Genomic DNA, 17,278 nt, shown 5'->3' on the forward strand with positions numbered 1-17,278 from the left:
GTAGCTCCCTGGACTACATGAAAAGAGACATGGAAGAGCTCTTGGATCATGTGACCCAGGCAGGTATGACTCTAGCCCTGAGTAGCATCCTGCCTTTGCCCAGAATTATACCACAGTATAAAGACAAAATGATTGACTTCAACAATTGGCTAAGCTTCTGGTGTCATTCAAAGGGGATCCAGTATTTGTCTGCCTGGGAAGACATGATCGACAAACCATGATGCTTTGCCAGAGGTGGTCTGCACCTGTCACCCCTGGGATTCAGGTTACCGGCTAAAGCTCTTGCCAACCCTATAGTGCCTTTTTTAGGCAAGGTTCAAAGGATAAAACCACCACCATAACAGATACAAGCATGCAAAATCTGAAGGTAATGCTACTCAGTGCTAGAAGTCTAAACCTCAAAATGCACTCTCTCGAGGCACTCATAAAAATGGAGAACATCGATATCTGTGCAGTAACTGACACCTGGTTCAAGGCTCCAGAGAGCACCCCTGCAATACCAGGCTACAATTCTTACCACACTTTTTGGCCACAAAACCAAGACCGAAACATTAAAGGTGGAGGAGTGCCCATATTCATCAAGGATATTCACACCTCCAGGCTAGTTGCCCAACACAATGCATCTGAAATTCTCCAGGTGCAACTAACACTAGCTAAGACTGCAATCCAAATTGCAGCTTGCTACAGATCCCCCACCATGCCCCAAGATTCTCAGAACACCTTTCCAAACATACTGGAAAATATTAAGATACAACCAAACACCCTAATACTGGGTGATTTCAACTACCCTGCCATTAATTGGAAAAACTACTCGGGTACAAACTCCTTTTCCCAGCGGTTCTTGGAATTCATAAATTCCAACACCCTGGATCAACTAATCCATTGTCCCACCAGGGTTCCAATATCCTAGACCTGGTCATTACCAACATGGGAGATAGATGCTCCACACCAGTGATCACCCCTCATTGGTCAGGTCTGACCATAAGCAAATCACCTTTGACATCCACATCCCACCCCCACCCCCAGTAAGGAAACCTCCTTAAAAAACTTCTCCAAAGCCAACTTCATGCTACTGAATTCAGAAGTGACAAACTTCACAACACCCACGCAGACGGGATCTGGAAGTTCGACTGCAGAATCCTACACTAAGGCACTGTACGAGCACATACACTTGTGCATGAATCGTGCCATCCCAAATAGAACCAAGATGCTCTTCTCCAAAAAAAGGAAGCCAATCTGGTGGTCCCCTGCTATAAACAAACTATACAACACAGTAGTGACTTCTTCGAATCAGTCTCCAGAGCTGTGGATGAGGGTAAGGTGGTCCACACAGCCTATCTGGACCTCACCAAGGCCTTTGACACCATCCCCCACTCTGGAATCATAGATAATTTACTAAGCTCGGCATTAATCCCTACGTCACTTGATGGGTTGCCAACTGGCTTACTCACAGAACCCAGACTGTAAAAGTAGCCGACTCCAAATCCAGCTCCAGACAAGTGACAAGTGTAGTACCTCAGGGTTCAGTCCTGGGACCACTCTTGTTTGGCATCTACTTCTCTGAAGTACAGGCCAACACTAAGGGACTCTGGCTAACCAAGTTTGCTGATGACTGCAAACTGGGAGCCATTATTGATTCCCCAAATGATGTGGATATTCTACAAAAGGGCCTTACAGAAACAGATGCCTGGTGCCAGAGCCATGGGCTCAAGCTTAATGCCAAGAAATATATAGTTATCCCCTTTGGAAAAATAACATGTACCCATAAATTACCACATAGATGCAGGACAGGGGAGTGTGTGGGGAGCTGAAGCCCCCACTTAATTTGGGTTTAAAAGTTTTTTTTTCATGCGGCCAAGGGAAATGTTTCCCTGCATTAAATCAGCTGTTTGGGTTTTTTGGCTTTCGATATTACAAGCTCGATCTATAGTTGTTCGATTAACTAGAGTTTCAATCTTGTAATATAGATTCGACAAAAGTATAGGTTGCATTTTTGTCTGGCTACTTTTGGAATATTAAAAGTCAACTTTTGGTAAACATGTTGCGCAAATTCAAACTATTTGTACTTTGATAATCTTGAAAGAAGCCTATATTGTGCCATTGGCTTGAAATTTTTTAATCCTGTTTGTCTCATCATGATACCATTATATAGCTGTATGCATTACTGTGCAAAAAGATCATCCAGCTTACATAATCTCGGTTTACTGTCCCCTGTTCGGATCACTTTTGCTTGAGCCATAGCTGATCAATGCAAATATAAATCTGAGGTGGAAGCCATTCAAATTGTGTTGCTTAGTACACATTACAGTGAGATCATTGTACTTGCAATGTAGAAAAAGTAATAATAACATTATATTGACTTTCAGTAATTACTCTTTCTCAGCAACCTCAAAATTAGGATAATAAATTTAATGAGATATGGCTGTTGAAATCCCCCAACAGATGGGAGATACAACAAGCCACTTCGCAAAAAATATTTCCTTTTTCTGTCATACTTGTTAGTAATATGATACGCTCTTGTAGCTACATTGCTAGAATGTGTGTTTGAGCTGTTTTTGCAAAAAGCTTGTAGATGAACTATTGTGATGCAAGCATGGCTATGCCAAGGACACACGGTGGACCTTAAAACCTATAAGACTTTTGCAGGTGTATTGGTATTGTTGATAATATTGAAATAATTGTTGTCTCTATCATTTAAGAATAAAATAGTATGTTGCGTAAGGAGAAATATTCATAGTCATGGCCTATTAAATGTAACGAGTTCCATCTGAATGGTGCATTACATTATTATTGTAGCTTCTGGACTTTGAGATATCTGTTATGCAGGGCAGGGGACCTAGACACTCTGGTCTCACTGCATTACCCTTCTTTGAAGAGATCACAGAAAATGCAATTCAGAGACATGTTAGCCACAATGAAGAAAAATTTTATTATAGATTAATCTTCATGTCTTTGTATCTCTTAGCAATACTGCTAGTACTCATCTGCACTTTCCATTGATAATCAGCTCGGGTGGCCCATGCATCATATCGCCACAAGAAAATCTTCACTCATTCTCCCACACACATAAATGCCCATGAGCGCACACACACACACACACACACACACACACACACACACACACACACACACACACACACACACACACACAACCACCACCACCATGCCACTTACCTGTCCCTGTGTTTACAGAATGTCCCTGACGTGTCCTACTTTTTCTCTGTCCCTCATAAATCATGGGTGACATCAGTCAGTCATCATTGCAAGATATTAGAGTTTCATTTTACTTTTTGTTCAGAAACTGCATCATGATACATCTTTTGTTCTATTACATTTTTAGGTGGCTCATACCAGTATTTCAGAAATCTCCCTGGTGTCATCTATTGTTCCTCACAGCTATGTGCAGAAGTCTTGAGTGCAGCTGTTTAGATATATGGCAGAATATAACAAGGGTATGGCAAGAACATGAGGCAACATCAGAGACATTCTGCAAACCTAGGGCAGACTAATGGCAGACATGACTCTTAATTCACTTAAAACATCAACAGAACAATGGGTGTTAGACTGAGTTACATTTTCTGGGCAATAATAATTAAGGAGCTCTAAATACTGCCATTATTAACTGACTATATTAATAAATAAATACAAGTAAAATTAAAAGTTTTATGAAGGATGGCAAAAATATGAGGCAATATCAGAAACATTCTACAAAACGGGGGACAGATGAGAGACAGATATGTACTTTCTTAACAAAAAGAATTTTGAAATTATGGTGACTGATATTATTGGCTGACTATAATCAGAAAAAAAAGCATCTTACAAGGACAAAAGTACAAATATGAGACAAAATCATGGATACTGTGTAAAACCAGGAAGGCTGAAGCAGAGCTCTGTCCAAGGACACACACACACACACACACACACACACACACACACACACACACACACACACACACACACACACACACACACACACACACGCATACTAACATGCATGGCTATACAAGAGTAATTAGAAAAAATAAAAAAAGTTTCCTTCGAGCATATTAGGACAGAATACTGCTTTTCCTGCTTGAACAGCAAACACAGTATTGCTGAATCTGCTTTTCCTGCTTGACTGGCAAACAAAATAGGTTCATAGGTTGGTACTAGGCTATCAGCCCTAGGGTCTATACAAGCCTCGCCATAACAATTCCCTGGCTATTTCTTCCCACACTATTTACTTCCCTGGATCCCTGTCTGACTGACGTGATCCCCGGGGTGAATTTCCTTTCTCCCATCCAATCGTCAAGGTTCCTTTTGAAGAGGGCCAAAAAGGCCCTCTGCTTGACATGTATGGGCAATCTATTCCAGAGTTTGGGGAGTCTCTGGTTCAGGAACCTATCCCTCCAGCATGTTTTGTTTATTGTGATGACAAGGTTTAGATCCCTGGAGCATGTGGCTCTGAGGGTTTGGGGTTTCTTTAAGTGTAGCATGTCCAACAGCTCTGGGTTTGACATGGCCTTGTATGTTAAGCAGAGATTGGCTCTAAGTAGACGATATGCGACAGAGTATAGCTGGAGTTTTTTAAGGCGATCAGCGTAGGGCATCTGCTTTAGGCCTGTGATTCTTTTAGTGAGGTATTTCTGCGGCCTTTCAGTTGTTGCAGATGTCTTGAGAGGTACATACCAAACAGGGCATTGTATTCTATAATGGGTCTAATGAGGGATGAGTACAGTGGGACAATGACCTCCTTTTTTCTGTAAGAAAAGCGCTTAGTGATGAGGTGTGTCACATAGAAGGATTTCCTGACTGTTGTGGCGATGTGGTTATTGAAGGTGAGACCACTGTCCACCTGTGTCCCTAAGTCTCCTATCATACTTTCGGTGTTTAGTGTACTGCCACCTGTATGGTAATTCACGGGTACATGTTTTTTCCCAAAGGGATAACTATACATTTGTTGGCATTGAGCTTGAGCCCATGGCTCTGGCACCAAGCATCTGTTTCTGTAAGGCCCTTTTGTAGAGTATCCACATCATTTGGGGATTCAATAATGGCTCCCAGTTTGCAGTCATCTGCGAACTTTGTTAGCCAGAGTCCCTTAGTGTTGGCCTGTACTTCAAAGAAGTAGATGCCAAACAAGAGCAGTCCCAGGACTGAACCCTGAGGTACTCCACGTGTCACTTATCTGGAGCTGGATTTGGAGTTGGCTAATTTTACAGTGTGGGTTCTATCAATAAGCCAGTTAGCAACCCATTGGGTGATGTAGGGATTAATGCCCAGCTTAGTAAGTTTATCTATGATTCCAGAGTGGGGGATGGTGTCAAAGGCCTTGGCAAGGTCTAGATAGGCTGTGTGGACCACCTTACCCTTGTCCATGGCTCTGGAGACTGATTCGAAGAAGTCAATCAAGTTCAAGAGACAAGATCGGCCCTTTACGAACCCAAACTGGGTGGGGTCCAGTGTTTGAAGGTTGCCAATGTCTTTGTTTATAAGTTCCATGATAATACGCTCCATGGCCTTGCAGACTCCTGGGCTTTCCATTTGGTGAGATGATTTCCTGCTTTGCCTTCCAACTCCAGTCTCATTTGGTCAGTATCTCAGACTGGAAATTGCTTAGCAAATGAGAAATCTTCCAGGCCCTGACACTAGATTGTAACTCTTATATACAGCACATTTTGAATAGCAGATCAAACCAGACTTACAGCCAAACAGGAAATTTACTGGTCTAGTAGCACTTGAAAGCCAGTAAAACCAAATGCACTGAAGTATTATGAAAGGATACAACCAATTATGTATTCTTTTTTTTATCAAGCCAGTAGTGTTAATTAAATACCTGACAGCCAGTAGCATACAAAATTTACCCCAGAATTGCCCCCTGTGCTACTAATGGATAGAGGCAGCTCTTAAATGCTTTATCTCAAATTATCAATGGTGTGACACCCAAAACTGACTGCACAAAATGAGAAATCCAAGTCCACCATGATAGTGGCAAAAACATAGGAGCTTACACTAGAATAATGAATCCAGCCAAAGTCCACAAAATGAACTTTAATAAAAAACCTAATAAACCATAAGTTGATCACTTTCATCTTACTCCTTTTCAGATTTGATAACAATACTTATAATAAGGGGAATCCAAAATAAATCTTCTTTCCCAAGTAAGAAGTACAAAATTGGCAAAAATGCGGGCCCATACCACACCCATAGCTATCTGAATCATTCATTTAAAAATTTCACCTTCAAAATACACATAATTATTATTCAGTGTTAGTTCCATACATTCTAAGTCTAATATCCTTATTGCTCAGGAAATCACAAGTATGTAAAGCTTCTTTGAACCAATTTAAAACCAAAATGTGGAATTAATGAAAATAAATCCATAATATCAATAGTAACTTTTAATGCATCCTCTATAAATTATATACTCCCAAGTCTTACTAAAAAATCCCAGGAATCTTTTAAGGTGTGGGTTCTGTTATCATAAAATATTTTAAGTTTTCTATCAATAAATACAGCTAGGGAGTTTATTGTTGAACCATTAGCTGCCACTGTCAAAAGATGGGTCTAGTATGTCCTTATGCACTTTAAGTATACCAAATATAGTAGGTATCCTAGCATTCTCAATTCTAAGAAAATCTAGCAAGCCTATAACATTTTGCATATGAAGATCTTTCAAAGCCATATGAATATTATGGTAGGTAATATTAACCTCATTTTTAGAAACCAGAGTACATTTATCACCCTCATATAATATGTTCCATATCCTGCCGATATATTGTACTGTAGCCATTAAAACCAATCCAGCCCCTTCATCAGGTTTCATCCCACACATAGTTTTATAAGTGGAAGTTCTTTTACAACCCCTCTCTCTGCAAGGCTCAAGTTAATATTTCTAAACATACATTTTACTGCTAGTTCCCTAAAATCTCGCTCTATTAGTGACTCAAAACTTTGTAGAACAATATGCAGAGGGAGGTTGAAAATACTTTTTTTCTTAAAAATAGGTTCATCAGCGGTTATAAAATTATTATGATATAAAAGGTCCAAATTATCTTTCCTAAGGAGCAATTTAAAGTCAGTAAGAGTATTACCAATGTTAAAAGAATGAGAAGGGGTAAAAGGAAAAACTTTATTTTTTTTTTAAACTGAAAAATGTATTTCTTTAATATGCAAGTTAGTATAATTATAAACTTTAAACTTATCTTGTTCTATAACCACCCCATTATGAATAATAAGGTGTTCCAATGTAGTAAGAGCTGGAACATGAAATATTTTCTTCCATTTCTTCCTTTTCCTCTGGCCCCTCTTATTGATTATGGGGACTGATTCAGAAAATCTCCCCTTTTTCAGGAGCAGTTATTCTGTATTCTATGTGACTGTCTAGGGGTGGGGTGGGGGGGTTCTCCAAAGGATCATCAATATTAGATACAGAAAAAACAACAGTGTGTGTACAAGGTAAAAAATGACCAAATAACAAAAAAAAACTTGTATAGCGCAAGCCAAATACTAAAAATGTTGATAAAAGGCACTTTAATGTAGAAAACAGATATCAAAACAAACAATACTCTAGTCAAGCACTTTCGTCCATAGGTATCAGGACTTCATCAGTATTAGATCCATTATTATCCTCCACATTAGGGCAATTTAAGTTAACACAATTGTTTTTATTACCAACATCATAATCAGACTCTTAAGGAACTTCAGGAGTCTTTTTATTATTAAAAGCAGAATAACTTATCAAAGAATAGGCTTTTTTTTTACTTCGGTAGCCCTTTCTATTTTTAATTTCTTTCTCTTTTTGAAACATTGATCCTCTCATCAGCCTTATAAAGAACTACATAATATTTGTCCTTCTTTCCTTTCAGAGAAAACAATAAATCATTAAAAGTAGCATTACTCAATTGATTAATGTCATTAAGTAATAGAGACATAACATACGCGTTATTCTTAATAATGGCTCTAAGGGGGCATGGCCAAGATGTGCTCTGAGTAACAGCACTTCTCTTCAGCTCTGTCTATTCCAATTTTCTCTGACAGGATTTTCAAAATATATCTATCAGAAATCTGGATATTTTTTAATATAAGGATATTTTATACCTTATACAAGGATAGTATAAAAAAATCTTTTTGATTATTTTATTTTTTCCTGTCAAAAAACATCAGAGATCTTCTGAATTATTTCAGTCACAAGATGAGCTTCAACAAATCTTCTCATCAGGACACAACTTTTAAAAAGGAATTACAATCCTTGTTAGTTAACATTCAAGAACTAACTAGTAGAATGGATAGAATGGACCTGAAATTGGATAGTTTTAAGGAGAGCTGTACTAAACACCCACTTCAAAACTTTACTAAAAGTGCACCTAAAAACATGCTGGCTATGCCCTTGCAACTCACACTCTAATATCACCCTCCCCATCCAACCACTACCTTTCTTTCCACTCCACTAACTACCTTGATTATAGCAAGCTCAGATGCTCATAAGCCAGTACTTAATATACAGCAGGATCTTCTTCTTGTAACATTTGTTAATGTCTGTTATGTACTTCACAGATAAAGATTCTAGTTGTCTACTGATGTACTATGTTCTTCATCTGTAAATATGTTGTAAGTAATTGCTATGTAAATTGTTAATCGCTATGTAATCCAATGTAACTACTGTCTGTTTATTTTAACTGTGGAGCTTTTCTCCCCAGGCCTCTGCTGAAAATGGACCTATGTCCAGTCGGACACTTCCGGTCAACAAATATAAATAAATAAAATAAATAAATAAATAAACAAATGAACATTATACATGAAGATTTAAAACAACAGAAAGAACAGATTTCAGGTACTGAAACAGCCTTAAATGATATGGATTCTAGGCTCCAAGAAGGTGAGCATAACATAATTTCTTTTAAAGCAAAATACTCTCCTTTTGTCTAAAATAGATGATCTAGAAAACAGGTCATGTCATAATAATATAAAAATCTTTGGCTTACCAACAAATATAGAAGGAGATAGTATGGAAAAGTTCTTGTCTTTATGGCTACCTGAAATCCTAGAATTACCTGAAGCTCTTTCACATGGTATTGAAAGAGCACACAGATCTTTGGTCTCATCAAAAAATAAAAAGTAATTCTGCAAGATCTGTGATAGTAAAATTCCTTTTCTTGCATGATATGGAAATTGACTTAAAGACAGCATGGGCAAAATCTCCAATTAAAATAAAAGACAATTTAGGTTGTTTTAATAATGACTATTCTCCTGTGGTAATTGCAAAAAGAAAGTTTTCCTACCATTGATAAGAGGTCTTAAACAAATCAAATAAAATCTCATCTATTGTTTCCTGCAAGGCTAAAAATATTCTACCAGGATACCTCTAAAATATTTGAAGATCTGGACAGTGCTCTTACTTTTGTTAAATCTAACAAACGTTTGGACAGAGTAGAAGAAATGAATTGGGCCAATGCTAACTTGAAGAGATTAGCCAAAAATGGAACCTGGAAAACTCATGAGCATAAGAAGAAGCTAAGAAAATAAAAATCCTGCAATTATTTGTTTCTATTCACACTGGAAACCTATGTTGTTTGTTCTAAACATACTAATGACCCATAAGGTTGGGGAAAGTGAAAACTGGAACAACAAGTAAGATTTTATCACTGTTTATTATACTTTTTAAATGTAGTCTTTTCTGTTTTATTTGATGCTTATTATGCAAAGTTTAATTGTTTCTTATTTGATAGGTATGGGTTACTGCTTAAATTAAATTATTATTGTAGTCCTGTTGCCATTTGTATTGAAGTTCAGTTATATCTATGAGTTGCAACTTTATTTGGATAAATATCTTCTCTAATAACATGTCTCAATGACTAGGTGCTTATATTTAAGTTAGCATTGTATTGATAGTGACAGTTTATATTGTCTTTGAGGAGTTTCTATAGACATGATTTTAGTGCATGTATAAAGTTATTTTATGCATATGCTTTCTCTTATTAACGTCCAGAGCTATTTTAAACATAATCTTTGTTGTTGGTAGTGTCCGGAGCTAATATAAAACATGATATGTTTCTATATACGATGTCTGGACTGAGTTTGAATTTTGGGGTTACTGTTGGAAATGTCTGGGAATGTCGTGGGCTCAAAAGTTGCTGTTGGAAATGTACGAAGTTGTCTAGTGGTATGGGGTCGACATTGCTGCTGCTGTTGTCTCCCTCTCATTTTTGTATGCTTGCTTTTTCTTTTTTTATTTATTTTTTGGCTGATTTGTTTCTTTTGTTGGAGAGTTGTGGTGTTGGTCTGTTGGTCTGAGGTTGAAACTGGGGTGTTTTGTTGTTTACAGTGTTGGCCTCTGGTCTAAAGAGGCTGTCTTTAATTATTTGTGAATTGTATAACGGCTTTCGTGATTGCAAAACAGACAGGGTCTGTTGTTTCACCACCTGCGAGCGGCATCAGCGGCTCGAGTTATTCTATAGTTAAAAGTGTCTCCTACTCACCTTTTCCCACTGAAAATTTGAAAGTTTGCAGTTAATCAGATTCAGCTTGAGACCTACTTCATGATCAGTCTTCTACTATGGACTTTCTCCCTTGAGTTATAACTTAATTGTTGATACAGAAACCTCAAATCTTTAAACCGGAAGTAAAGTGTCAAAGACATCTGAACACTCTAACGCTTTGAAGGAAAAAGAAAAAGAAAAAAAAAACAACAGAGATTAGACATTAATGCTATTAGTGGGTGAAGTGATATAATTACTCATATGTTAACAAAAACCCTTTTCTAATTCTAATGGAGTTAGACACGAAATAAAGTAGAGTTGTGCCACAGTAGATTTGCATTACAAAGTTGAGGAATAATTAAATTTTACGGTTCTAAGTGAAGTTCATCATAGCTTCAGTGTTCTCCAAACTAATACATATTGTGATATAAATCCAGTAGCTTTATTTTCATCTTTGAGGTTTCAGTGTGAGACAATTTCTTTATGCAAACATAATAATAGTCACAATGAATTTATTGGGTACTTGTGTATTGTCGTAGCCACATTCGAAAGGAACTGCATAAGCGGCTTGCTTTCTGACTTTTCTACAGTCGAGAGCTGTTGTCAGCCTGTTTTGGGTACTGGTATGTGTCACTGAAGTCAGTAAATCACAAGAATATAGATGTTACTTCACACTGATGTTAACAGGGTTGAGATCGTTTTGTAGTTGGCCAAAAAAAGTGAAGCAATCTTCAGAGCTCTCTGCATAGGCTGGTGGTAAATCTTGTCTTGAAAATGTCACAAATAATGTTTCAGTTTGACCATTTGAAAAGGCACAGCATTTAGGAGGTATTTTGAAGTGATTCATACATTTGCAAATACAGGTGAAGAGTAAGTAATTATATATGGAAGCTGCAAATCTGTGCTGCATTCAATACAATTCCCAGTAAAAATACAGCTTAGTGGTCATGCCATTACTACACTGAAGATATGTGCAATTTGTTTACTCCCAAAGTAGTACAGAGTAGGGTTCTTTGCTGTATAGATGGAAAGAAATACATGTGGAACAATTTGTAATGAGACACTAACATTAAAACACACAATTATTTTAAAGACAATTAACAGATATAATATGTGCAGAAATTCCCACGATCCCAGAAAAATTACAGTTTAGTGACACACTCTTGCCTAGATAGTTTCAGTATTTTCTTTTGACAAGTGAACGGATTTGAAATGGGTCACTTCTGCAGTTGGAAATGTGGGTGTGATAGTACTTAGGTACCATTTATTGTGACTGTTTTGTATACATATATAATTGTCTGTTTAATCATTTTAATAAGCAGCAAAATAATACTTTCTCACAGCAACTTAATAGGTTTGGTAACATAACTAGGATGTTGATGAACATAGTCAAATAGAATGACAATTATTATGAATTCAACATCTAGACAATATGCTGTGACTAAAATGAATAAGGAAAAGAATAAGCACATTGAATTGGTGGTTTGAGCTGGCGAGAGCAACACTGTCAACAAACTATTTATGCTATAGATGAAAACTAAATTACTCCTTATATTTTGAGCAATCATTTAGAAATAATTTTTATTAACACCGCACTTGTTCTTAAAAGATCATTATTAATGCATAAATACAATTAAAGTAAATACAATTAAGTTATTACAAATGAGAATAATCCATACCTTCACTAGTAGATCATTAATTTTAATTTCTTTCTTTAGTTCATTAGAATATCATATTAAGAAAATATGAGAGTTTTAGAATATTAATTTACTTGTATTTATGATTTAGTTATGTATAATTTATCAATTCCTTACTTATATAAAAATATATTATTTATAAATTGTTTTATCATAATTGTTATTTGCAATCATATCAACTATACGTTATGGTTATTTGTCTTCAATATCTAGATTCATAGTGAGACTAATAGAACTTAAATTCACTTCTAGGATAGCCAATGTCATTTTTTCATAGGCAAATAATAGCTACATAATATAATAATGAAGGTTGATATATGTATAAAATCTTTTTGGAGTTAAATGTTTCCTTCACTTAAAGGTTTCTGAAACAGGAGTATTAAATTATGTTAATAGAAATTAATTAATACTGCAATTCTTCAAAGTGATTCTTTTTAAATACTGTATCATATTTGCCTTTTGCATAATGTTTCTGTTACTAATTTAAACTTATTAAATATCTTGATTTTTTTTTAGCAGCTAAGATTGATTTACTTAGATTGGAATTTTTTCTCTTAGACAGATGCTGATCAGAGGTTGTTACTGACAAGAGGTTAATCTGAGTGATTATATGTCACTTGGATTAGGAGTATTATACTCCAGGAAGGTTATGGGGGGTTCTGATGTTACTAGCTTATGTTATAAAAGTTTGTTACAGTTTTGTTTTTGACATTCTTCACAATACAAAGTAATGTTATAGTAATACACTAATATTTTTCATCTCTATTACTATGCAGTCAATCTAAACTTTTCCTTCGAATTCCTTTAATTCTTAACTATTTGATATGTTTTTGGTCAAAATACACCCTTTTCACAAATTTTACTCCTTATGACTTCATTAAAGAGTATTTCTATTAATGTTAATGGATTTAATAACTCAAATAAGAGGGGAAGTTTATTCAAATATCTTAAATTACACAAATTCCAATTAATTTTTTTACAAGAAACTCATATGAAATCAGAATATATGTTTAGATTAGAAACTATATCATATACAACATTAGTTAGTTCAGAAAATCTTCAAAAGAAAAGAAGGGTAGCAATTTTGTGGAACAATGCTTTACCTTGCCCAAAGACTACCAATACTTATAAAGATAATAAAGGAATGTTTTGTCTTCTCACAGTCGAATTTAATAAGAAAATTTATACTAATCAATTTATATTGGATACAAGGAATAGGTATCAATAGAGGGTCAGCCCAGGTTGGAAGGTTTGGAGACAAAGCCAGAGAGGCACGATTACGTTGGTTTGGACATGTGCTGAGGAGGGATGCTGAGTATATTGGGAAAAATATGCTAAGGATGAAGCTACCAGGTAACAGGAAAAGAGGAAGGCCAAAGATAAGGTTTACGGATGTGGTGAGAGAGGACATGCAGGTGGTTGGTGTGACAGAGCAAGATGCAGAGGACAGGAAGAAATGGAAACAGGTGATATGCTGTGGCGACCCCTAACGGGAACAGCCGAAAGAAGATGATGATGATGATGACCAGGAATAGGTATCAATAAAGTAAAACAACATCTTGATCTTATAGTACAATATTCCAAGGAGTCCTTAATATTAGCAGGGGCTTTTAATTGTATTTTAGATACCAAAGAATCAACATCTCATAATAAAAGAAGGGTTACAACTTCAGCCAAATCATTAAAAGATTTTCTAGAATCATATCATCTGAAAGATATTAATTCCCTTGCAGATTCTGATTCTTTAAACTACACTTTTTTTCTCCCATAGACATTACACCTATTCAAAAATAGATAAAGTCTTATTTTCTAATGACTTATTAGGATCTTCGGTCAACACCAAGGTTATTTCTTGCTCAATATCAGACCATAATTCAATAATATTTGAAATTTGATTTAATTCAAATTACAATGCACAGATAAGAATAATACCTGCTTATATCACAAAGTTGAAATATTTTAAAGAATTTTTAATTTTGGAAACAAAATTTTATAGAACTAAATAATAATAATAACTCCTCAGAAATTTTTGTTTGGGATGCCCTAAAAGCATTTTTATATGGGAGAATTATTAACTGATACCATATAAAAAGGAAAAGTTGGGATAAACAGTTATTAGAGATTCAACTTAAATTAGATTAATTGAAACATAACCAAGAGTCAGATCTAAATAATAATGACAAGAAAAGTGAAATAAATTCTTTGAACAATAAATATATTGAAATCCTAAATCATAAAAACATTATTATTTTAGAGAAATATATTTTTTTTTAATTTTCCACAAATGCCAAATCTTTAAATGTATTAGCTAACAAAACCAAAAAAATAAATAAAATGAATCATATAATGAAATTTTCCCCTAGAAAGAAAAAGATGGCTTCAGACATACAAAATATTCTAGATTAATTCAGAGAATTTTGTATTAATATTAATCAACAATCAAAAATAATTGACTCTAATCAAGAAATTAAAACCTTTATTAATATATTTACTAAAAAAAGACTCACAAATGAAGAAGCTAATTCTATAATTAAACCTATCTCCTTTAAAGACATTCAAACCCAGATTAATAATTTAAAATTAAATAAAGTCCCCAGGAAATTATGGAATCATCCCAGAAATATATAAAATTTACCAACTAATGCTATAAAATTACTTCATAAAGTATATAATTTATCCCAAAATAGTAAGTTAATACCCCCCTCTTGGAAGTATACTTTTATCCCTCCTATTCTTAAACCTAATAAAGATCCAGTTAAATGTTCATCCTATAGACCTATTTCTTTGCTAAATATTGATTATAAAATGATTATATCAATTTTTGCAGAAAGACTAAAAAATGTTGTACCTATCTTAGGTGAAGATTCATAACTAATAGAAATACTTATGATAACATTAAAGACCATTAACTTTAATAGAATCAGTCAAATATTTAAATAATAATCTAACACTAATTAGTTTAGATATAAATTGTGTCTTTGACTCAGTTAATTGGGATTATTTATTTATATTACTGGAAGAACTAAAATTTTCAAAGAGCTTTATCAATTTAATCAATTATATCAGGGTAGTCAATCATATATTAAAATAGGTACTAATATTTCCCAAAATATCCATATTATTAAAGGAACAAAGCAGGGTTGTCCCTTATCTCCCTTATTATTTACCCTTATTATGGAACCATGGGCCAATTTGATAAGAGATAATGAAAATATTCAAGGATTTAAATTAAATTCCAATAAATCTTCCAAAATACAAATGTTCGCAGATGACATTCTTATTACTCTTGGTGATGAATCATCTATTCATGCTCTCTTTAGTAATATTGAACTTTTTCAAAAGAAATCTGGTTTATTGTTCAACAATGATAAAACTCAAATCTTATTAATTGGTCATAAAAATTTGAACTACAAGCAGCCTATAATAAATATCTAGTAAAATCTGATGAACTACTTTATTTGGGTATTATAATTACAAAACATATAAAAGATATCATTAAAATAAACTACAATAAGAGTTTATTGGCAATATAAAATCTTATTGAAAATGGAATAAAATTAATTTCTCCATGGATGAAAAACGTTTAATAATAAAGATGATTTCATTACCTAAAATGTTATATATTATACAGTCCATCTCATTACCTCCTCCTATTCAGATTATTAAAACATTTAATTCCTTGATACACAAATTTTTATGGTCCCCGATTAAACCCAGAATAGCTCTATCTAATCATATGAAAAATTGGGAAAAAGGTGGTATAGCTATGCCTAATCTGGAAATCTATTCTGTTTCCTCAATGGCCAAAACCATTTACCAACTTATACATAATAATTATATGTCTAATTGGAAAAATACCCTAGAAATCTTAATTAGCAATTCTATAAATAACAACAAACTTCAGAAGTTAACTATACTAAGTAACTCCTTTATTTGGGTAATAAAATAATATTTCTTATCTTATTCTTCTCAAAAATTTAACTCCAACTATATAATTCTTCTTTTGAAATATTTTAGAAATTATAGTTACAAATTCAATATTTATTAAGAGTGGATATATATTCTTTTTCCTATAGCTTTCACTGATTATAATACAATGCTTTATTTTCAACAGAAAAACTTAATATTTTGGTTTCAATTGATGTCTAAGAATGATCTGAAAACTACAAACATATTAAAAAATGAATATGAATACAATTCATTCTTTTGGTTAGATTTACAGGAAGCTAGGAAATATGTTCTAAATAAAATGGATTCTATATCTTTAACAACAAAAACTACAATACCTAAATTATTTCAATATATGGTAATAGCTTTACAAAATAATTCTACATCTAAAAATATTTTATCTCATTTATATAAAGCAATCAGATTTGATTGAGATAAATCTTCAGAAAGTTATTGGAACTATTTTACTTTAATTAATAATTATCCCTACAGATTCGGACAAAATGTCTTACAGTCAGCAAGTGTAACCACTTCATCACTTAAATGGAAAATTTTTACATGGAGGTATTTGCATAGTTCTTTTATTACACCATTTTCTTTAAGTAAATTTAATTAAAAAAATACCAATTGTTGGAGATGTAACAAAGTAGTTAATGCAGATTGGGCACACATGATGTTTGATTGTATAGAATTAAATACATTTTGGACAGATGTTAATTTCTTTTTACAAGCTATTTTTACAGATAATTTTTATCTTTCTAAATCACAAGTTTTATTTAAAATGCCTGTTCCTAATCGTATCAGAGAATTTAATCAACCTCTGATTTGGTCGATTCTATCCATTGACAGAAAAATCATTACAAGAAACTGGAAGTCTCATACTTCACCCTCAATAATTGAATTAAAAAAATTACTTCTTGAAGTCTGTAACTTAGAAATTTTGACCAATACTGCAAGATCTTCTAGGAATACTAATTCATGTAATGTGTGGAAAAAAGTATATGATTTACTGAACAAGTAATGACATTTTTTTTACAATCCTCATATTTTAATGCCCTTGTTTATTAATATTTGACTCTTGTGGAGAATGTCATTGTATATAGTTTAAAATCTTTGTTTTATTTTCTTATTTTGTTATGTTACTCATATTGAAAAATGTACATATCTTTAGTTTAT

The sequence above is a fragment of the Protopterus annectens genome, chromosome 8.part0 (genome assembly GCF_019279795.1).
Source record: "Protopterus annectens isolate FY-2018-M chromosome 8.part0, PAN1.0, whole genome shotgun sequence".
Taxonomy (NCBI): domain Eukaryota; kingdom Metazoa; phylum Chordata; order Ceratodontiformes; family Protopteridae; genus Protopterus; species Protopterus annectens.